At 39.1% G+C, this 23,453-nt stretch overlaps 1 pseudogene; it reads right to left on the minus strand.

Moving 5' to 3' along the window:
- Positions 1 to 8,566: 8,566 nt before the first annotated feature.
- LOC128059213 (malate dehydrogenase, cytoplasmic-like) lies at positions 8,567 to 11,136 on the minus strand (annotated as a pseudogene).
- Positions 11,137 to 23,453: the final 12,317 nt, after the last annotated feature.

Raw genomic sequence — 23,453 nt, forward strand, 5'->3', positions numbered from 1 at the left:
ACTAGAGAATATTTTTTTCTTTTGCAAGGATTTGGTGTAAATGGAATCATGCAGTGTGTATTTTTGTGTCTGACTTCTTCAGGTCAGCATATTTTAAAGGTTCGTTCCTGTTTTGTGCAACAGTAGTCACTTCTTTCCTCGTTGCTGACTATTATTCTATTGTCTTGATTTGCCAAACTTTTAGAAACTGGCCCTAGTGCCTCGCTATGTTTGTCTTATTGGTAAACATTTAATTTTTTTCCAGTTTCTGGCTTTGTTGTTGAGTCACTAAGTCGTGTCCAACTCTGCGACCCCATGGACTGCAGTCCACCAGGCTTCCCTGTCCTTTACTATCTCCCGCTGTTTGCTCCAATTCATGTCCATTGAGTCGGCGATGCCATCCAACCATGTTATCTTCTGCTGCCCCCTTCTCCTTTTGCCTTTGATCTTTCCCAGCATCAGAGTCTTTCCCAATAGATCGACTTTTCACATCAGGTGGCCAAAGTACTGAAGCTTCAGCCTCAGCATCAGTTCATCCAAGGAATATTCCGGGTTGATTTCTTTTGGGATTGACTGGTTGGATCTCCTTGCAGTCCAAGGAAATCTCAGAAGTATTCTCCAGCACCACAGTTCAAAAGCATCACTTCTTCGGCGCTCAGCATTCTTTATGGTCCAACTCTCACGCGTGTACATGACTACTGAAAGAAACCTTAGCTTTGAATATATGCACCTTGGTTGGCAAAGTGATAGCTCTGCTTTTTAATACGCTGTCTAGGTTTGTCATAGCTTTCCTCCCAAGAAGCAACCGTCTTTTAATTTCATGGCTGCAGTCACTGTCTGCAGTGATTTTGGAGCCCAAGAAAATAAAATCTGTCACTGCTTCCACTTTTTCCCCTTAACGTGATGGGACCAGATGACATGATCTTAGTTTTTTCAAAGTTTTTCAAACTTTCAAAGTTTTTTTAAGCCAGCTTTTTCACTCTCCTCTTTCACCCTCATCAAAGAGGCTCTTTAGTTCCTCTTCACTTTCTGCCATTAGAATAGTATCATCAGCATATCTGAGGTTGTTGATATTTCTCCCTGCAGTCTTGATTCCTGCTTGTGGTTCATCCAGCCTCGCATTGCACATGATGTACTCTGCATATAAGTTAAATAAGCAGGATGACAATATACAGCCTTGTTGTACTCCTTTCCCAATTTTGAACCCATCTGTTGTTTCATGTCTGGTTCTAACTGTTGCTTCTTGACTTTTTATTTTTGGCTATAATGACTAAAGATTCTATGAACATTGGGTTAAAGGTGTTTGTGATGACATTGGTTTTTATTTTCCCTGGCTAAATAATGCCTAAGAGTGGAATTGCTAGGTCACATGGTAAGTATATATTTAATTATAAGAAATTGCCAAACTCTTCTCCAAAGTGGTTGTACCATTTTTCATTCCCACCAGCAATGTATGGAAACAGCTCCAGCTGTTCTGTTTCCTTTCCAATACCTGGTAATACCATTCCTCTCTGATTTTAGCCATTGTAACGATGTGTAAGAGCAAGCCACTGTGTTTTAATTTTGATTTTCTTGACTTGATAACCAATGATGTTGAGTATATTCTCATGTGATTATGGCCCATTTGTTTATTTCCTTTTGTTAAGTGTATGTTACAGTCTTTCGTCCTTTTCAAATTGTTTTTGTCCATTCTCTGTATGTTCCATACACCAGTCCTTTGTCAGATCCCTGTGTTGTGAGACTGTGGCTTGCTGTGGTAGGCAGGCCTCCAAGATGGACCCTGGTGATCTTGGCTGCCTGGTACCCATGCTCCTGGACAGTCTCCTCATCTTTAGAGCAGACCCATGTCAGATTTTCCAAGAGGAATTGCGAAAGCAATGGTACATGACTCCTGGTACCAGGTCGTGAAAGTCACTTGCCGCTTTTACCCTTTCTTCTTGGATTGCTTGTTCTAAAGAATGTCTTTGGGAAGAGAGGAACTAAGACCTGTTGATAAACAGCCAGCAGCAACTTGCCAGTCAGATGTGGCACGTTAGAAACAAATGCTCCAGCCTCTGTCCTGCCTTCAGATGACTGCATGTGACACTCCAAGCCACAACTGGACAGCCAAGAAATTCACGTATTCCTAATGCACAAAAACTGTAAGAGATGATAATTGTTTATTGTTGTTTTCAGTCACTAATCTTTGGAGAAATTTTTTACACAGAAGCAGTGAAACTGGCTCCTCATTTTCTTAATAATGTCTTTCGAAGAACAGAGTTTTTATTTTGCTAAAGTTCAGTTTATTAACTCTTTGTTTTGTGACTCATGCTTTTTGAATGACATGTTTAAAAAAGTTTACCTATTTCTATAGAGAAAATAAAGTTTACCTACTGCAATAGAGAAAAGATTTTTTTATATGTTTTCTTCTTGAAATTTATAGTTTTAACTTTTCATTTGGAACTGTAATATATTTCAAATCAATTTTTGCATAAGGTATTCTCAAGGAAAGGATCAATATTATTTTTTTTCTGAATGGATATGCTATTATTTCAACCCCATTGGCTGAAAAGACAGTCCTTTAACTTTGGGAAAACTCAGCATCATTTTAGACTCTTTAATCCGTTCCATTTAACTGTAAGCCTATCTTTATCACACTGTGTTGACTATAATAATTTTGGAAAGTATGAATACCAGGAAGTGTAAATTTTCCAAATTTGTTACTCTTTTCAAAATGGTTTTGACTCTCTCAGGTTCTTTGCATTTCTATGTAAATTTTAAAATTAGCTATTTAATTTTTATTTAAAAAATATCTCTAGGAGTTTGGGATCATTAATATATAGATCAATTTAGGAAGAATAGACAATTTAAGAATAGACTTAAAAGTATCAAGGGGACATCCCTGGTCGTTGAGTGGATGGGAATCTGCCTGCAAGTGCAGGGGACATGGGTTTGATCACTTGTCTGGGAGGGTCCCACATGCTGTGGAGCAACGAAGTCCACATATCACAACTAGTGAGCCTGTGATCTTGAGCCCCCGAGTCGTAACTACCGACACAGCAGTTCCCAAAGCCCACGTGCTCTGGGGCCTGTGCTTGCCAGCAAGAGAAGCTACCGCAAGGGGAAGTCCTCAGTCCAGAACCGAAGAGTAGGCCACCTTGCTGCAACTGGAGAAAGCCTACGAGCAGCAAGGAAGATTCGCGCATCCAGTAAATAAATTGGATGTAAATCAATCAAGAAAAATGTCTTTTAAGAAAGGTATTTAGTCTTTTAATCCATCAATACAGTATAGATCTCAGGTTATTTAGATCTTCTCTAATTTCTCTTAGCAATATTTTATATTTTTGATAATACTGGTATAGCAGATTCTGATCCTTAAGTATTTTATACTTTTAATGATATTATAAATGGATTCTTAATTTCCTTTTCTAATGGTTCATTGATAGTCTATTTAAATAATTTGATGTTTTAATATTGGCCTGGTATGCTGAACCCTTGCTAATAAGTTTATTAGTTCTAGTAGTGTTTTTTGGATTTCTTGGGAGTTTTTGTGTATACTATCATATATCTGCAAATAAAGAGAGTTTTACTTTTTTCTTTCCATTCTGCATGCTTTTATTTACTTTTCTCATTTTATTGTACTGGCTAGAACACACAGTGCAATGCTGCTGCTGCTAAGTCGCTTCAGTCGTGTCCGACTCTGTGCAACCCCATAGACGGCAGCCCATCAGGCTCCCCCATCCCTGGGATTCTCCAGGCAAGAACACTGGAGTGGGCTGCCATTTCCTTCTCCAATGCATGAAACTGAAAAGTGAAAGTGAAGTTGCTCAGTCGTGTCCTACTCTTCGCCACTTCATGGACTGCAGCCCACCAGGCTCCTCCGTCCATGGGATTTTCCAGGCAAGAGTACTGGAGTGGGGTGCCATCCCCTTCTCCAAGTACAATGCTAAACAGAAGTAATAAGAAAGAGCATCCTTGTTTTGTTCCTAATTTTAGGGAAATCACTCAGTGTTTTACTATTAAATATGATATTGTCTTTAGATTTTTTGTGTATGTCCTTTGCCAGGTTGAGGAAGTTTCTTTCCTTTCCTAGTTTGCTGAGAGTTTTTATCATGAATGATTGTTGACTTTTATCAGTTGCTTTCAAGGGGCTTCTATTGAGATGATCTTATCTTTTTCTTTTTTCTTTTTAGATTGTTGAGATGATGGATTAAATTGATTAATGTTAAACCAACTTACATTCCTGAGGTAAACCAAACTTGTTCTTGGTGTATTATACTTTTTATATATTGCTGGATTCTACTAGCTAAATTTTAAAAATATTGAAGAATCCAAGTTCATTGGGAATATTGGTCTGTAATTTTCCTGTAATGTCTTTTTTTCTGTTTATTTTCAGGGTAAGCTTGGCCCAATAAAATGAGCATGGTAGCTTCTTATCTATTTTCTGAAGAAGTTGTGTGATATTTTTATTATTTATTTCTTAAATGTTTGAAAGGTTTTCCAAAAAACTGTAGTTTATTTTTTTTTATTGAAGTATAATTGATTTACATGATATCTGTTAACCTATCTAGGACATCAGTGAAGCTGTCTAGGACAAGAGTCTCCTTTTGGAGAAAATGTAAATTGTGAATTTAAGTTTGTTTGTAGATAAAAAATTTAATTTTCTATGTCTTTTTTTTTTTGCCAGTTTTGGAAATTTGTGTCCATCAAGATTTTTTTTCCATTTCACTTGTCATATTTATTGGCCTAAAGTTATTTATTATATTCCCCTATTATTCTTTAACATGTGTTCAGTATTTGATGTCTCATTTATTCCTAATATTAGTATTTTATGTTTTCTCGTTTTTTCACTCAGTAAGCTTAGTTAAAAGTATTTCATTTGATTGAGCTCTTCAAAAAAAGCAGCTTTGGTTTCATTAATTTTGTTTGTTCATCTTCTGTTTTATTTGTTTCTGTTTTGTTTTATTTCTTTTACCTTTATCATTGCCATATTTCCATTATTTAGGGCTTATTTTCTCTTCTTTTCCTTGCTCATTAAGGTGAAAGTTTACATCATTCACTTGAGAACTTTTTTATTTTCTACAATAAATGTTTAGAACACAGGTTTCTTCTGAGCCCTCATTTCAATATACCCCCCAAATTTAAATATATTTTATCCTAATTTTCATTTAATTATAAATATTTTCTGATATTCCTGTGATCTCTTCTTTGACCCATCAGTTATTAGAAAATCAGTTCAGTTCACTTCAATTCAGTTGATCAGTTGTGTCCGACTCTCGGTGACCACATGAATCGCAGCACGCCAGGCCTCCCTGTCCATCACCAGCTCCTGGAGTTCACTCAGACTCACGTCCATCAAGTCAGTGATGCCATCCAGCCATCTCATCCTCGGTCGTCCCCTTCTCCTCCTGCCCCCAATCCCTCCCAGCATCAGGGTCTTTTCCAATGAGTCAAGTCTTCGCATGAGATGGCCAAAGTATTGGAGTTTCAGCCTCAGCATCACTCCTTCCAGTGACCACCCAGGACTGGTCTCCTTTAGGATGGACTGATTGGATCTCCAATAGGTTGTACATTTTCCAAATATTTGGGAATTCCCCATATATCTTTTGTTATATATCTTTTCCAGCATTCTTGGTGAAAATTTCATGTGCACCTGAAGAGTGCATGTTCTCTTGTTGGGGAGAGTGAAGATAATTCTATAAATGGCTCACTCAAGTGGATGATAGTATTGTTCAGACTTTCTGTAGTTTTTCTGAGTTTTGTCTACTTTGTTCTATCAGTTATTGAGATGAATAAAGAAATCACTATAAATCTATTCAATGGATGCCCTTTTCATTCGGTGAGTTCTGGATTCATGTACTGTATGGGTCTTTTATTAGGTGTTTACATATTAGGATAGTTATGTATACTTTACCATTATCATTTCTCTCTTAATCTGTTAGTGTTATTTGTTCTGAAATTTACTTTTCCTGATATATTTTTTAAACCTTTTATTTCGTGCTGGAGTGTAGCCCGTTAACAGTGTTGGGATGGTTTCAGGTGAACAATGAGGGGACTCAGCCTTGTGTATGCATATATCCATTCTCCTTCAAACTCCCCTCCAATCTTGCCCTTAGCGTTGAGCAGAGTTCCATGTGCTGTACAGTAGGGCCTTGTTGGTTATCCATTTAAAAACATAGCCGTATATGATATTTGTCTTTCTCTTTCTGACTCACTTCACTCTGTATAATAGGCTTTAGGTTCATCTACCTCATTAGAACTGACTCTAATACATTGCTTTTTATAGCTGAGCAATATTCCATTGTGTATATGTACCACAACTTCCTTGTCCATTCATCTGTCAGTGGACATCTGGGTTTCTTCCCTGTCCTAGCTGTTGTAAATAGTGCTGCAGCGAACCTTGGGGTACATGTGTCTGTTTCAACTCTGGTTTCCTCGGGCTGCATACCCACTAGTGGGATTGCTGGGTCATATGGTAGTTTTATTACTAGATTTTTAATCTCCATACTGTTCTCCATAATGGTTGTATCAGGTTGCATTCCCACTGACAGTGTAAGAGGATTCCCTTTTCTCCATGTCCTCTCCAGCCTTTATTGTTCGTCGATTTTTTGATGATGGCCGTTCTGACTGATGTGAGGTGATAACCTCCTTGTAGTTCTGATTTGCATTTCTTTAATCATGAGTGATGTTGTGCATCTTTTCATGTGTTTATTAGCTGCTTTGGAGAAATCTCTGTTTAGGTCTTCTGCCCATTTTAAGCATCATGAGCTATTTGTAAATTTTGGCGCCTAATCCCTTGTCGGTCACATCATTTGCAAATATTTTCTCCCAGCCTGTGTGTTGTCTTTTCATTTTGTTTATTGTTTCCTTTGCTGTGCATGAGTTTAAGTAGGTCCCATTAGTTTATTTTTGTTTTTATTTCCATTGTTTGGGGAGACGAACTGAAAAAGGTACTGCTGTGACTTATGTCAGAGAGTTCTGTGCATGTTTTCCTTTAGGAGTTTTATAGTTTTCCGTCTCACAGTTAGACCTTTAATCCATTTCGAGCTTATTTTTATGTATTTTGTTAAAGAATAATCTAGTTTCATTTCAAGGATGTCCACTCTCACCACTGTTATTCAGCATAGTTTTGGAAGTCCTAGCTATGGCAATAGAGAAGAAAAAGTAGTAAAGGGGATCAAATATGGAAAAGAAGTTAAACTGTCACTGTTTGTGGATGACATGATACTATGCATAGAAAACCTGGAAGATGCTATCAGAAAACTGCCAGAGCTCATCGGTCAATCTGGTAACACTCATCAATGAATTTGCAAGTTACAAAATTAATGCATAGAAATGTGTTGCATTTCTATACACTAACAACAAAAGATCAGACAGAGAAATTCAAGAAACAATTCAATTTACCATCACATCAAAAAGCATAAAATATTTAGGAATAAACCTACCTAAGGAGACAAAACACCTGTACTCCAAAAACTTAAGATGCTGATGAAATAAACTGAAGAAGACACAAACAGATGGAAAGATAGATATACCATGCTTGTGTATTGGAAGAATCTATATTGTCAATGTGACTTTACTACCTAAGGCAGTCTACAGATTCAGTGCAATCCCTATCAAATTACCAGTGGCATTTTTTTGCAGAACTAGAGCGAAAAATCTTAAATTCGTTATGGAAACACAAAAGACCCTGAATAGCAAAAACATTCTTGAGAAAGAGAAACAGAATTGGAGGAACCAGGCTCCTATTGGAGTGGGTTGCCATGCCCTTCTCCAGGGGATCTTCCTGACCCAGGGACTGAACCCACATCTCTTAGGCCTCCTGCATTGGTAGGTGGGTTCTTTACCACTAGTGCCACCTGGGAATAACCTATTTTAAATAATTACTACTTAATTTCCCCCCCATAGGCTACTGAGACTCTGTTTTCATTGTTAATGTTTCAGTTTGTTTCTAGAGGTTTGTTTTTCTTTTCCCTGACTGCACTTCAGTTTGGATAGTTCAATTGTTTTTTAATATAGCTCAAATTTCACTGATTTTTTCTTCATTTAGAGTATCTGATATATTTTTAAGAGCATTTAGTAAAATTCCTATTTCAGTTGCTGTAGCTTTCAATCCTAGAAAATTATATTTGGCGTTTTTTAAAAAATCTTCTCTTTCCTCTTCTTTATATTCATATTTTCCTGTAAATACTTGAATATGTTTAAATAGCTCTTTTATCATTCTTATTTGCTAATGCCATCATTTATATCACTGCCCAGTTTGTTTCTATTGTCAGATTATAAATCTGGTATGAGAAACAAGTTCATACTTCTCTGCATGTCTAGCAAATGTTAGTTGCATGCTCGGCATTTTAAGTGTGAGCCTGCTGAGTTCTAGGTTTTGTTTCCTTTTGTATTTTTCTTTAAAAGAGCACTAAACTGTGAAAGTTTGCTCTGTTAGCTAAGTTACTTAATAATTGACTAGATTCCCTTTTTTTGAATACGTATTTTATTTAGGATACAGCACTAACAACATGGTGATGAATTGTCACCAATTTATACCAAGAAACACACTATCTTTAAAATGTCTTGTTTTCCCAATTTAAGGTAGCCTTATCATTATTTGATACTAGAGTCGAAGACAACCTTTAGAGTCTTCCGCTTTGGGGCACTTAGTGACATCAAAATCATTATCTAGTCGTGCAGAGGAAAGCGATGCAAATGCAGTTCCTTTTCTTTCTGCCCGTTCCCTTGCAGTAAGATCCATCTTCTCTCATCTGGGGAATCATTAATAGGGAGACTTTCAACCACCTTGCAGGGCTTGTTCTTGATTATAACAGGTAATGAGTAGAGCAGATCACCCAAAATACTGTAAAAGTTGCCTTAAGAGATAACACGTAAAGGACACAAATTCTCCTTCGGGGTTCCAAACCGGATGTGTCTGAAGTGGTGTCTGAAGTGGTCACAGATGGGTTTTGCAGACAACACTGCACTGGATAGGTTTCAGGCCTTGATAACCCCAGTGCCATGCTGCTGCACGGCCTTGAGGAATCCTCCCTTGAGCTGGCTGTCATCTTTCAGAGCTTCGTAAATATCATCTTCCTTTCTGTATGCTTTCACTTTGCCATGATTGACATCTGGATACTGAGGTGAGGAATGGTTTCCCCAGATGATGGTGTTCTTCACACCATTGCTAGTCACACTGGAGACTTCCCTGGTGGTCTGAGGTTAGGACCTGGCACTTCCACTGCTGGGGGCATGCGTTTGCTCCCTGGTTAGAGGACTAAGATCCCGAATGCCCTATGGCACAGCCACAAAAATAAAGAAGTCACACCAAGTTTTACACCGAGTTTAACAGAGTATTTCAGCTCAGTTAAGATCCAAAAGAGTCAAGCAATCCAAGTTCTCCCTGGGGATGGGCTTGGAGCAATCAGGCCATTGGTATTGGCTGGGCTTCCTACCACAAGAACCATAACTGACTTCTTGGCATGTTTCTCAAGGCTGCACCCGGGCATTTGAAGGTTTTCCTATTTGCTTTGAACGCATCTTTCCTCCCCATGCCACCCTTTTCTGATGTGGAGCCCACAAGCATGGCCATGACCAGGTCTTTGAGGCAATCTCTCTTTTTTTTTTATCTGTAGTAGTGACCTCTTTCAGGAGGGTTGGGCACAGTCTTGCAGTTCCATTAGGACACCATCCAAGACACCCATCGTGAGAGTAATATCCAACAGCAGAAAAATCATAGGCTGGTCTTTACCAAAGGCAGATCCGTTTCTAACAATAATCCATTTCTAAGTGACTATGCAATTTGACCAGCTGCTCCAGTTATAAGCACTCAGATTTGTTTCAAAATTTGTAGTCAAGGGCCTTCTGCTTTCAAGAGTTTTGTGACAGAAACCCTTAGAAACACTGTTGGTAGGATTGGGGGTTCTCTGGACAGTTGCAACACCTGCCTTGACTAGATTCTGGGTTAAGCCTTGCTTTTAAGCTTTTTTTTGGTGGACTGATTTAGAATAGACTATACTCTGCATATTCAAATGACTCCTGGAATCTGGCTGGCCAGAACTCAAACATCTCCAAGTTCTGTGTGAGCTTTGAGAAGCATCCACGTTACAGCCTCCTGATCCATTTTTGTCTAGTTTTTAAACGTTTCACCACATACATGTGTCACTGAGTATTCAACAGCAGTCTCATGGTGACCCTGTGCTGGGTTCTGAGTCTCCTCCTTCATGCTGCTTCCTTCTCGCAAAGTTCTTTGCTCTACAAAGTTGTCGTGTCAACTGGGGATTAATGCTACCTTAGTATCCATTGAGTTTTCCTCTACTGCAGCTCTTGCAGCAACTTGATTCCAAAGCCTGAGTTACTCTGTCTGAAATAATGCTCTGGGGCCCCAGAAGCTCTATCTATGGTGGTTTTTGGTCCTCCAGATCTCAAAAGGTGAAGTGATTTTGGTACTCAAAGCCCCTCTGCCATGAAAACTCCAATATATTCACTTTTGGTGAAATATCATTTGCACACTCTTTAATCTTTTCATAATCTAGAAAGTGGATGTTAGATCAGTCTCACACAGGCATACATTTCCATGTATACATGTACACACATACAAGCATGCAGATACGCATATGCACACACACATACTCATCAAAGACAGAGTTTATTATCAGTAGCTATTTTATTATCACAATAAAAATAGCCACATAGTAATAACAGCTAAGATCTTTTGAGAGTTTATTATAAACCAGAAACTATGACAATTTAGGTGCATTATTTTCTTTTCCTCTTTTGAAATATGAAGGTTAGAGGATTGGGGTAATTTATACAAGGTCATGTATGAAGGAACAGATGAAGCCAAGTTTGAGTACAACCAACCTGACTGTAGAGGAGGAATAAGGTAAACGATGGCTTGCAGTCTGCCATTTGTTTTATAAATAAAGTTTTATTCCCAGGAGAGCCAAGGACACTCATTTTTGTAGTGTCTGTGGGTTCTTTTGAACTATAGTAGCAGAACTGAGTAGTTGCAGTATAGCCTGCATGACAGCTTAAAATATTTATTATCTGTCCCTTTACAGAATGAGTTTGCTGACCCTTGCTTTAAATTGTGAATTAATTACTCTATAATTTTCAAGGCCCATCTCCATTGTTACCTTGAGGTAGTTTTTCCATGTCATTTTGCTCACCATGTAAATTCTCTTCATTCATACCCCCTACTTTCAAAGTATAGTTTTCAGTATACCAAAAATAGTCTATTGTTAACAGCTTTACTGGAGAAGGAAACGGCAACCCACCCCAGTATTTTTGCCGGGAGAATCCCATGGACAGAGGGGCCTGGTGGGCTACAGTCCACGAGGTCACAAAGAGTTGGACACAACTTAGCGACGAAACCACCAAGAGCTTTACCACTCACTTTCAAAATGTCTCTTTCTACCCTCCAGGATGGAAAGTTTTGAGAGCAGGTGTTTTGCCCACTTTGTTCATGGCCGTATTCCCAATGCCTAAGACAGAGCCGCCATGGAGTAGGTGTATAATTCTTAATGGATGAGCCCTTGACCAAATACCTGGTTAAACTCAGATGGGCTTCCCAGGTGGTGCCAGTGGTAAAGAACCCACCTGCCAGTGCACAAGACCTGAGAACCACAGGTTTGATCCCTGGGTTGGGAAGATCCCCTGGAGGAGGGCATGGCAACCCACTCCAGCATTCTGGCCTGGAGAAGTTCATGGATGAGGGGCCTGGCAGGCTACAGTCTATGGGGTCACAAAGAGTCAGACACGACCAAAGTGACTTAGCACACAGATAAGACTCCATCCTTCCCTAGCTGAATCAGTGTGGATCGGTGGCTTCTTCTTTTTTTCTCTCTCTTATATATGTATCCTTCCCCATGCATTCATAATGCCACTTTTTCTTTTTGTAAAATCATGAACTGAATTACTACATGTGCTAGTTAACTCAGTTATCAGTTGAGGCTGGTTCACCTTTGGATATTTAGAGAAAACCAACTCTAACGACTCAGACAGCATCCTGTGAGAAGTCCAATTTCCTTCCCTCCCTCCTACAGCGTCTCTGAATTCTCCAGAGACAGTGTCCAATGGTGTCTTCAGGCTGTGTCAGTCAGCTTCAAATTAACTTTTACTTTCACACATCTCTCATCCCACACGGCTGGTGTCCTCTCTGCCCCACGCTAGGCATGAATCTCAAGACTCTTTTTCTCAGATTCCTTCTCAACATCCCAACCCTTGAAAAAAAATCTCACCCACAAAAGTGGTTCTTCGTGTGTAACATTTTTCATTTACAGTTAGAGGGAGACAGAGGGGATTTGCATGCAGCAGTGCCAACAGCTTAAAGTCTTTAGAAACTCCTTGCTTTCAAAACACCTTTGGTCAACATGCAGCCAAGAATGTCTCACCTCTCTCCACCAGCACAGTGATTCCTTCTCTCTTTACTCTCTCTTCATACAAGTTTTTTTTTTTTTAAGGGGGCACAGTGATGTGTCTATTCATTACATTATCTTCTTCCATCCTTGTTACTGTTTAGTAGCTCAGTCATGTCCCAACTCTTGCGACCCTGTGGACTGTAGCCCACCAGGCTCCTCTGTCTATGGGATTTCCCAGGCAAGGATACTGGAGTGGGTTGCCATTTCCTCCTCCATCCTAAGCCCCACTGTATATACAGTACTCAGGGACCACGGCTCCACTCAGGTCTTCCTGGGTACCTGTAACTCCACTTTAATCTCACTATCACTTCTGTGTTTTCATTAAAGAATGTTTACATCTGTGTTTCCCCAGCAAAATGTTACAGTTTTCTTTATTTAGACCCATCAGATTAAGAACCTTACTAGAAAGCTATGTGAAATAATGTCAACTCTATACGAGTATATCAGTTGCTTTCTTCAATATCAGTTCAGTTCAGTCGCTCAGTCGTGTCCAACTCTTTGCAACTCCATGGACTGCAGCATGGCAGGCCTCCCTGTCCATCACCAACTCCTGGAGTTTATGCAAACTCAAGTCCATTGAGTCAGTGATGCCATCCAACCATATCTCATCCTCTGTCGTCCCCTTCTCCTCCCGCCTTCAATCCTTCCCAGCATCAGGGTCTTTTCAAATGAATCAGCTCTTTTTTCAATATATCTTTCAATTTTTCCCCTTTGCCCATGGATAGGATGTATTATTATCTTATTGTGATTTGTAGTAAGAAATATGTATTTGGTCTTCAGTTGTTTCTGGCACACGGCTCCTAATACCCTTGGAATTTCCTATGTAACAAGACAAGAAAAGTTCCTTGGTATTCATAAGAACTCCCCTTCTACTACTCCTGAGTTATGTTAATGATATGACTTGAGGGGAGAGTGGCGTGCTTGGAGAGAGCATGGAAACTGCACTTTGCCCCAACTCTTGCCCTACACATCCTTTCTTACTGTTCCTGAGTTACATCCTTTTATAGCAATCCAGCAATCTAATAAGAAAGCATTCCTCTGAATTCTGTGAGCCACTCTAGCAAATTCCTTAAACTCACGAAGGAGGTCATGGGAACTTCCTATCTATAGCCCATAGCGCTGGTTACAAACTAAACTTGGGACTGGCATCTGAAGTGGTCAGTGAGACAGTTTGGAAGGACCAAGCCCTTAACCTATGGGATCTGATAATCTATCTCCAGGTAGATAATGTCAGAACTGAGATGCACTGCAAGATGCCTGTCAGTGTCTCCTGAGTTGAGAAAACACACACTGGGATTGTATAAATAGGTTTTCTCATAGTGAATTGTCCTTGCATTCTTGTATCAGCCTTTTCTTGTTTGTAGTGGCTTTTATATTAAACTGTCAATTAAGAGCAGCTTGACAACCAGGCTACCCCCCTCTGAGATGCCTCAGTGTGCTTGTAATACTTTTACCCCCAACCGGGGGATTCTTTTTTTTTCTTTTTTTGCCCAATAATACAAAGACTTGACAACAACTGAGCAGAGCAGTAACAGGTTCTTAACCCAAAGACATTCACATTTAAATTAGACTGTAGTTTAAGACATGGTCTGGATTAAGGCTTTGCCACAGTCTCCTGGAAGATGATTGTACCAGACACACAGAGAGAGAGGTGAATGATAGAATGGCATGGAAACAAAGAAACTTCACAGAAAGAAGCAGTAATCAGAGCCCTTGAAGTAGCAGTAAAAACAGATGAAAGTGGCTGTGAAATAAAAGTTTCTAGCTTCCAGAAGGAATGAAACAGTCACTGTAGGAGCAAAGATAAGCTTAGCCATGAGTGTGGAAGACAGCTGGAGTGAAGAGCCACAGGTACTTGGGCCCGAGCAGTCGTAGATGAACAGGACCCCCGTTGCATTACTGCAGTTGCAGAGACATTGAGCACCTGTGTATCCCAAGTGCCATTCCAGTTTCTCAGAAAACCTGACCGTGGAACTATTGACAGACTGTTTTTGCATATGTCCCCTTGTATCAACAGATGTTACCAACATGTGGCTTTTTGCTATCTGAAAAAAACGCAGCCAATGCAATTACTTTCTTCAAATATGGCAAGATTCAATTTTCCAGATTTGTATGTTTGTTTTGCTCTTGGGTGGTTCGTTTTAGTATGCATCCCAAATATTTGCCTATACTTTTCATGTATTTGTGGGTATGCATGTATATACTTGTACATGCATAGTTTGTAAGTTAAATTTTTTCTCTTATTACATTCTTTCTCTGTTGGATGCTCTGTATTACCTGACTTATCAGTTTTACTTTGCTGGATTTGACAAAATTACTTTCAGTTTACCATTGCTGTTTTTGCATAGCTTTCTTTACCCTTATATGTGAGGAGTGTACCTCAGACAGAGAATACATATATCTTTTTAAAAATCTGCAGATTTGGGAAACTGTGCCAAATTCCAAACAAAACTTCAAAACTTTTAGACACTACAGTATATTTCTTAGAGAACTCTACTTTCTGAAGTATCCAGAATTCATTATGTGGAAATGTTCAACCGTTTCTCTTGAATGGGTTTTTGAAGTTTAGCGACGTAGTAGCTTCAGGAATCCAGGTGTCCATCAATTAGTTGTGTTAATGACCCCACCTAACGGCCTCCATAAGTCCATTGTGTCTGTCCTATAACTTGAACGTTTCCTCCCACTTTGACTCTAGACTTGGGCATGTGACTTGCTTTGGGCAATAGGATGTTAGCCTCCCTGATACAAGCAGAGACTTGGAAAGCACAAATGCTCTTTTATTTCCCTCTTGCATGATCGGGCCTGCTCCCCATTCCCCTTGGCTGTGCTTTGCAAACATGCCTAGGCTAGTCTGCAGGAAGGACATGAGCGACGTGTGGAAGAGAGCCAGGTAGTCCAGACCTCCCAGCTCGGGCCATCCTAGACCAGCCAGCTACCAGCCAGGCCCCCTATCTGTGGGGAAATCCACCTGAGATCAGAAGAACCGCCCAGCTAAACTCATTCAAAACCGTCAACTTGTAGTGAACAAAATAAATGCTTGTTACTTGAAGGCCCTGAATTTGGGGTGGTTTATTATGAAGCACAATCGTGGCAATGGATAACACAGAGATACCCGAATAGCAATTAATCAATGAGGGGAACTTCCTGTGTATTTGAGGTGCCAAATCAGAGATCATATTCACAGATGGTAGATACTTTCATATGTTGATATCTCTCTTTGTTCCCTTCTGTCTCTGAGAAAGCTCATTTACTACCCCAGGAAGAGTTCTGGTACCAGAGAGTGTTTCCCTCTAGCACTTGAGTAGCGTTTTAGACCCTAGGCTTGTCTGACTTAGGCTGTCTTTTGGTATCTGCAGTGTTAAGAAGGTGTGGGCTTTATGTGATCAGGATGGTGGACATAATGGCCTTCTCTGGCTCAGATTCTCGTATGGACCTAAGGTGCGGATGAGAAAAAAGAGAGTGTAACCAAGTTTGTGAATACTTTAGTTATGACCTTTCCTGACATCTCATAGACTGTATTGATAGATGCTCTTTAGAGATATTTGGAAATACAGGCTGTCGCATGAAGTCTTCACTCTTACATTAGGCAGATGTAGGTTTCTAAATAGAAAACGCAGAGGTTTCGGTCCAAGTTAACAAACATTTATTGATCGCCTGTTGTAGGATACGAAATCAAGGCTTCCTCAGTGGCTCAGTGGTGAGGAATCTGCCTGCCAATGCAGCAGATATGGGTTCAATACCTGGTCCAGGGCGCTCCCACATGCTGCAGAGCCGCTAAGCCCATGCACCACAACTATTGAGCCTGCGCTCTAGGTGCCGGGAGTCGCAACTACTGAGCCCATGGGCTGCAACTACTGAAGCCTAGAGCCCTGCTCTGCAATAAGAGGAGCCACTGCAATGAGAAGCACACGCGCTGCAACTAGAGAAAAGCCTCTGCAGCAATGAAGACCCAGTGCAGCCCAAAGTAGAAATAAATTGTTTTAAAAAAAGAATGCAGGATTAGTGAAAATTAGCCTCTGTCCTAGAGGAACTTCAGAGTTTGGAAAAGACACAGAGAAGTAAATCACCATTTCAGTGTGGCCAGCACAGTGACGGGGCGTTCACACACAGCATGTGATCATCTAAGTGGTGTCAGATGTTGGATGGGGAGCTGTGTTGAGAAACATAAAGGGTGAGTAGATTTAGACAAGTAAAAGATGAGCCTTAGTGGAAATGAGTTCCAGCAAGATACAAGCATATGAGGGCTTCCCAGGGAGTGCTGGAGGTAAAGAACCCACCTCCCAGTGCAGGAGACTCAAGAGATGCAGGTTAGATCCTTTGGTCGAGGAGATCCCCTGGAGGAGGGCCTGGCAACCCACTCCAGTATTCTTGCCTGGAGAATCCCATGGACAGGAGCCTGGCGGGCTATGGTCCATAGGGTCTCAAAGAGTCGGCCACGACTGAAGTGACTGAGCACGCAAATGCACACACAAGGGTATGACCTGGAGTGTGCCACAGCATGGATTATGCTGGAGGCCACAGAACGTCTTGTGGGACCAGGAGTTACACTTGCCAAAGTATAATTAAAGACCTGTTAGCTATTTGCTTATGTTGTCAGTTGTGCAGTTATTCTTAGTTATAAGACTTTTGTTTTCTATTACATGTTAGGAAAATTATCTTTGAGCCTTTCAGTACCTTCAGGTTTTCTTTAAATGCCATGTGGACAGAGATTACGTTTATCTTATTCTCTCCTGCATCTCAGCACCCAGCACAGGGTCCGGCTCTTTGTATGAACTCAGCAATAGATGTTGAGTGTTTTACTGAGCGTGGGTTGCTAAAGAACTTCTAGACACAGAGTATTGCAGGAAGGAGTAAATTTGCTAAGAACAAAGAACAGAGATAATGTGGACACGGAGAGCACAGCGGACTGACACCTCCTGACAGATCAGGGAGAGGCGATGCTTGTCATGGGTCAGAAGCCAACTTTTATAGCCTCAAGACAAAGAAAATTCCTGCTGGAAGGGTAGCATTAGGAGATTAGTTAGGGTGGGTATTTTTACCCACCCTCATATGGGGTGAGCGAGCTGGCAAGTTTAGATCAGGGAGACTCATGGTGATGGTTGTTATGGGGCTCAGTTCTGAAGACGACCTTGGTGCAGGCCCTGAATCTGTGGCCTTGTTACAAGGCTTCGCACCTGTGACCTTGGTATGGAACTCCATATTGAGCAAATCACTGAATTCTCAAATGCATCAGCCCCTACCAAAATACAACAGAAAGTTATCTTTAAAATTTAAAATAATTTAAAATTACTTATTCATAAAGACTTATTTGCTTGAATAATTTATTTTTCTCAAGTTATCTTCAATAAAGACAGCTTAATCTTCAGTTTTATCATTCCCTCTACATTTATCCTTTCAGTTTGTGAGATGCAACTTACATACATAGAGCACTGTATAGTATTAAGGTGTATAACCTAATCCCTATTTTTGGATTTTTAAATATACGCAACTCTTGCTGTTGTTTTCACCCCATACATCCATTTACCTTATTAGTCAACATATTCGTATTGAATACTTCATTCTATGCCAGCATTGTGATACACACTAGGAGCAGAGTAGTATTAGTTCAGACCTGCTCTGGGCCCCAGTGGAGCATATAGTCCAGAGAGGTAAACAGGCCAACACTGAACAGAGAATTTGCAAGCACAATGAGTTTACAAACAGAAGTGAATAGCTTCCTGTGAGTGTGTAACAGCTTCCTTAAGTCTCTATTCAATATGGATTATTGCATGATGATTATACAACATATTTACTTTATCAGGTTTTTACTTTGTGTCCTCTGCTTTCTGTTTTATTATGCTACATTTATAATTAATATTTAGCACATGGAAAACACACTGCAAACCTTACTTGACTGAATGAAAGAATAAAGGAATATTTTCTCATAGAATTGGTCTTTTATCATTAAATTATTACTTTAATACTATTGCTTGAAAGCATATGTACTCTTTGAGGGAAAATGTACATATTTTTTCTGTTATAATACATCTGTTAATTGAATGAACTCTTCATGGAAATGGTACAGGTAATTTGTACTATCTAAAGTTGGTTTGTACTCTTCAGCATTCCGTTAGAGCCCTGCTCAATAGTCTATTGACTTTGTTTCTGTGTAAAATGAGGTTACTGCCCAAATCTGTTTGGTCATCTGGTTTTATATCAACAAATATTTATTAGAAGTTCTTGTAAGTTATGTGGCAGATGCGAGGAATCCACAGAATATGTTCTCTTATAGAAACTGCAATCCAGGACAAAAACACAATAGTATATGAGAAATTACAAACAATTCAGCATGAGAAAAGATATGCCTTTTATAGTTTTTGGACAAAGTTTTGTCCTAGGTAATGTGAGGGAAAAAAAGAGATGAGTAAGAAGTACGCCATGCCTTCAATTTGCTTGTAATTTAACTGAGGCAGTAAGACAAATATACTTAACGTGAAAATAACACCAAACAATAAGTGATATGTTCTGGTGCTGAAGATCAAGCAAGTCTCAAGACTTCAGTGGATAGAAATCTCTTAAAGGATTGACACATTTCCTCTTTCGACCAAACATTAGAACAGTTTCTCCAAAGTACGACAAGACGATCCAGCAGTAGTAATAGCAGTAGATTGGGAAGAAAATATTAAAACTTCTACTTATTTAGAAATAGTTTTAAAAAGGAAACAAGTCCTTACTAAGATTTAATAAAAAGGATTGACAATGGACTGACTATCAGTGGGTAGCCCATGGATGTATAGTATTAGTATTTGACACGGCATCACATGGAAATGAAAGTGGCAATTACATCCCCCAGAACAAAGGGAAGCTCCTTCCAGTCCTTCACTGTGAGGCATTGCAAGTTACGGGAGATGCCTTAAGTTTTCACTAAAATTTTCATGAAATGGACAAGTCTCTTAAAAAAGTCCACAGAGTGAGAGCAAATAAAATTTAAAATGTAAGCACAATTGGACACAAAAGAAAATTTTAGCCGTGACACTGCTCTTTGTCAATAAGATTTTTCTGGAAATTGTTAAACAAGATCTAATCAGATCTAACAAAAAGCCACCTCCCCCTGGAGTCAAAGTTACGATGAAACCATTTGAAATGTGGTTTTTTGGTATTCTTGTTAATGAAGATCGTTATCTGCATGTATTGTGCCTTGAAATGTGTTTGTGATTAACAAGGCATTAAAAAAATAAGGACAATCTTTTACAAGTTTTTCAGAAATTTTCTAAGTCAAGAGTTACTCAATTTGGCATTTAACGAAATTTCACTGACCTTAATGACAAATGTTCAAAAGTTCCCTTGCTAATAAAAGACCCCTTGGAAAACTGTTTTCCTTCCACATAAGACAAACTAATATGTAGTCCTTTGTCAGCAGTGTTAGAAGATACACAGAAAGTTTTCTAAAGACTTTGAGAAACAGATAATAGAACAAACATTAGAATTTAGGCAATGTTAGAACTGAGTGAGTCTATCAGCATTTCTACCATGTCTCAAAATATACTTGCTAGATTGCATTTCAAAAAGAAAGCTCATGATTGATCATAATTTTGTGCCTCTAAAGGAAGAGTATATTGAAGATAAACTCTCAGCAGTAAGAGAATCCTTGTTGATTTTTTTTAAATTGTTTTATGGGAAGTATACTGCTTTGATGGAATTAAAAAATTGTGAACGTTTTCATACATGAGATCTTAACTGCATCATTGATTAGCTAGGTTTTTCATCAGTGACTCTGAAGTCAAGAGTGCATCAACAATGATGTTTCTAATTTCACAAGAACACAACTCCAAAATGACATCAAATATTTATATGACTTTGTAATAAGATAGGGAATAACAATGTTAATATTTGCTGCCAGAGAAGTTCACTGATTATTCCACTGAAAAGTGCTTAAGGAGTTGCTGAATTTAAAAACAAATTAAGTGTTTCATTTACAAAAAGATAAGTGCTGAAAATGTGTTGACCTTTTCACTGATGACAAAAGGCTGTCTGCAGAGTGCACTTATCCTTTACATACCATCAAAATAAAGGGCACATTTTTACAGTGAATGAGAAAGTAAACAGTTTGGGGGAAACTTTGTATTGTGGAAACTATTTGAAAACAGATGTTTGGAAATATTTATATTGATATATTGTATTATACCTGAAAGTGATACAGGCGTGCCATCTGTAAAATTGCTTACTTACAACTTTACAAATAGACTCTCCCACAGAATCATCTTCTAAATGAAAAATTTGAATCCTTTTGGTTAGCCTTTTTAAAAAAAAAAGCAAAACCTAATACCTATGGGCTTCCCTCATAGCTCAGTTGGTAAAGAATCTGCCTGCAATTCAGGAGACCTGGGTTCGATTCCTAGGTTGGGAAGATCCCCTGGAGAAGGAACAGGCAACCCACTCCAGTATTCTTGCCTAGAGAATCCCCATGAACAGAGGAGGCTGGCAGGCTACAGTCCATGGGGTCGCAAGAGTCGGACGTGACTTAACAACTAAACCATTACCACCTACATCAAGGTGACATCAAAATGAACTGAATTGCCTATCTGAATTTCAAAACTTTGGCGTAATTGGTGTCTGGGCATGAACATGAATTTCATATTTTAAAACTAAAGATAATGATATATACTTAATCCATTTGTGTCAACATGTTTTTGAAGTATCTTTTTAGTCTGTGATAGCTGTTAATATTAAGCATTGATTCAACTGAACTTAGAACCCAAACCATCAAAATATTATATCACTAAATATTATACCAAGATTGAGAAAAAGATGATTTCACTAACAGCAAAATTCTCTATATTGTTAATAAACACAATAAAATACCACATTGGTTTTAAAATATTGGTTTCATTGCCATCTAACCTTTCCTTTCAATTATTTTTTTTCTGCTTCTGGTTATGAGTGTACATGCATAAAATATCAGTACAATAATAAGTGAAGTCACTCAGTTGTGTCCGATTCTTTGTGACCCCATGGACTGTAGCCTACTAGGCTTCTCAGTCCGTGGGATTTTCCAGGCAAGAGTACTGGAGTGGGTTGCCATTTCAGTACTATAATACATGTATGCAATTTATTTTAAAATTTGCATAAATTTATATGCAAATTTTTTCTCCCTTGTTTGATAGAGATGTGGGTTCAAATATTTTCTACTAATCAAGATATGTGATCAAAAAAGTTTGTAAGTCATTGAATTGGTAAAAGGGACAGAGGCAGCTTTCTTGAGACAGTTAATCTGATCAAGTCACATGATATAATTGGGAAAGAAAAAAGAAACAATATAAAAAATTTAACATTATTAAAATAGAAAAAAATTGGGCATAATAATATCTTTATAATAATAACATCTATTCACTTAAGTTCAGCATTTGTTTATGCCTATTATGCTCTGGTTGGCCCTGGCAATGAAAAGATGAATGATATGGTCTCCTGTCCAGAGCTGCCCACTATCTAACAGAGCCATAGGACATGAGTGACCATATGATGTAGTGGAATCACGTGAATAGACAATTTCTATAACAGAGTGTAAGCAGTATACAGATGGGGTGCTGTGAATATAAGATCTAGTGATGTCTAATGGGATAGGGTTCCTGGAGGATGTGGAACCTGAGCTAAGCTTTCTTGAGACCATGTTAGAGAAAAATATGATAGATTCAAAAAAAAGGAATTTGAATAGCTTACAGGGTATTCATGATAATTTCATCTCTTTAATGAGGCAGAAAAATTGGTAAGACAATTGCTAAAGATTTCTGCCTTCATACAACATTTTAAAAGTTTTGATTACTGAAGGTATAAACTTCAGTTATCTAGAAGTTCCTTAGACTACGCTTGTGCCAAATGAATAACATACTTTTTTTGCTCTCTTTCATTCAGTCATGTTTCTTGAACACCAGCTCTGTATCAGACACTGAGGTAGATGCCAGGAATATAGTCAGATAAGACACTATTTCAGCCCTGGAGGGACTTGAAAGTCTCATTTCAGACACGGTGTCGTAAAGCAGCACATGGAAGTTAGTGTGAGAACTGCTGCAATGAAGGATGAAGCCAGGTTCATGTTGCAGCGTTGATCAAAGAAGAGACTGTCTTTGATCTGAAAGAGAAAAGTGGACCACATAGGAAAAAGATGACCAGCAGGGACGGTTAGTCTAGGTCTCGAAGAATGAATAAGACTTTTCCAAGAAGATGGTGGAAGGAAAGGTGTTCTAGGGAGACGAACAGCGTATGGAAGTGCGAGGAAGCCTGCCTCCATTTTCTAGCTCCTTCTAAACTATATTTTATTCACAGTCTTATTCACCATTACCTCACACGTTTTTGTTTAGCTAGAGAAATTCTATTAGATTACAATTTACAAGATCTCTATCTTTAGCATGTCTACAATCTGGTTTGCTTTTGGAAAGGGCATAAATTTAGTACTACATTCTACACCAACACTGGAAAATTCAAGCATTCATACAAGTTGGAAGCACCAGATTCTTCATGGGCGTTGGCCAAAAAAGTGTGGCCTCATTGGTAGTTATGGGTGGTGACTGGGTTTATAGCTTTGCTGGTCCTGTCTACTAACCATTGCCTCCCTCACCCAGCCCTCCATCTAAGGAAATCTTCCCCCTGGTCACACCCATGTTTAAAGCACAGAATCTTCAGGTCCTCAACCCCAAAGGCTTAGCATAGCTGACTAGACAGATAGCTCAGATTAAAGCAACCTAAAGGTCAGTAGGGCCAATAAGAGTCTCTTTCTGAGAGTCTGATGTTAAGATGCTATACTTTGACCACTTGGTGGTAAAGGGTCCTGAATAAGATATCTAAACTCTAGGCCTGCTGGTTGGCAGAGAAAAACTCTCCCCATCAGGACCAAAAATGTGAACAATCTGAGAAGTATACCTCAGGTAGAGGAAGGAAGGTAGCAATAAGACTTATTAGACAGGGGATCAGGTTGCTATATTAAAGAGTTTGAGGTGCCTTAAAATAGCTCTGTAGATTCTGCTTGCAAAGTCATTCACCTAAAGAGCTAAGAAAGATTTTCCGATGGGCCAGCTGAGTAGGGTGTTTATCTGAAGACTATGTCAGAGTCCCCAT

This window comes from Budorcas taxicolor, chromosome 14 (genome assembly GCF_023091745.1).
Source record: "Budorcas taxicolor isolate Tak-1 chromosome 14, Takin1.1, whole genome shotgun sequence".
Taxonomy (NCBI): Eukaryota; Metazoa; Chordata; class Mammalia; order Artiodactyla; family Bovidae; genus Budorcas; species Budorcas taxicolor.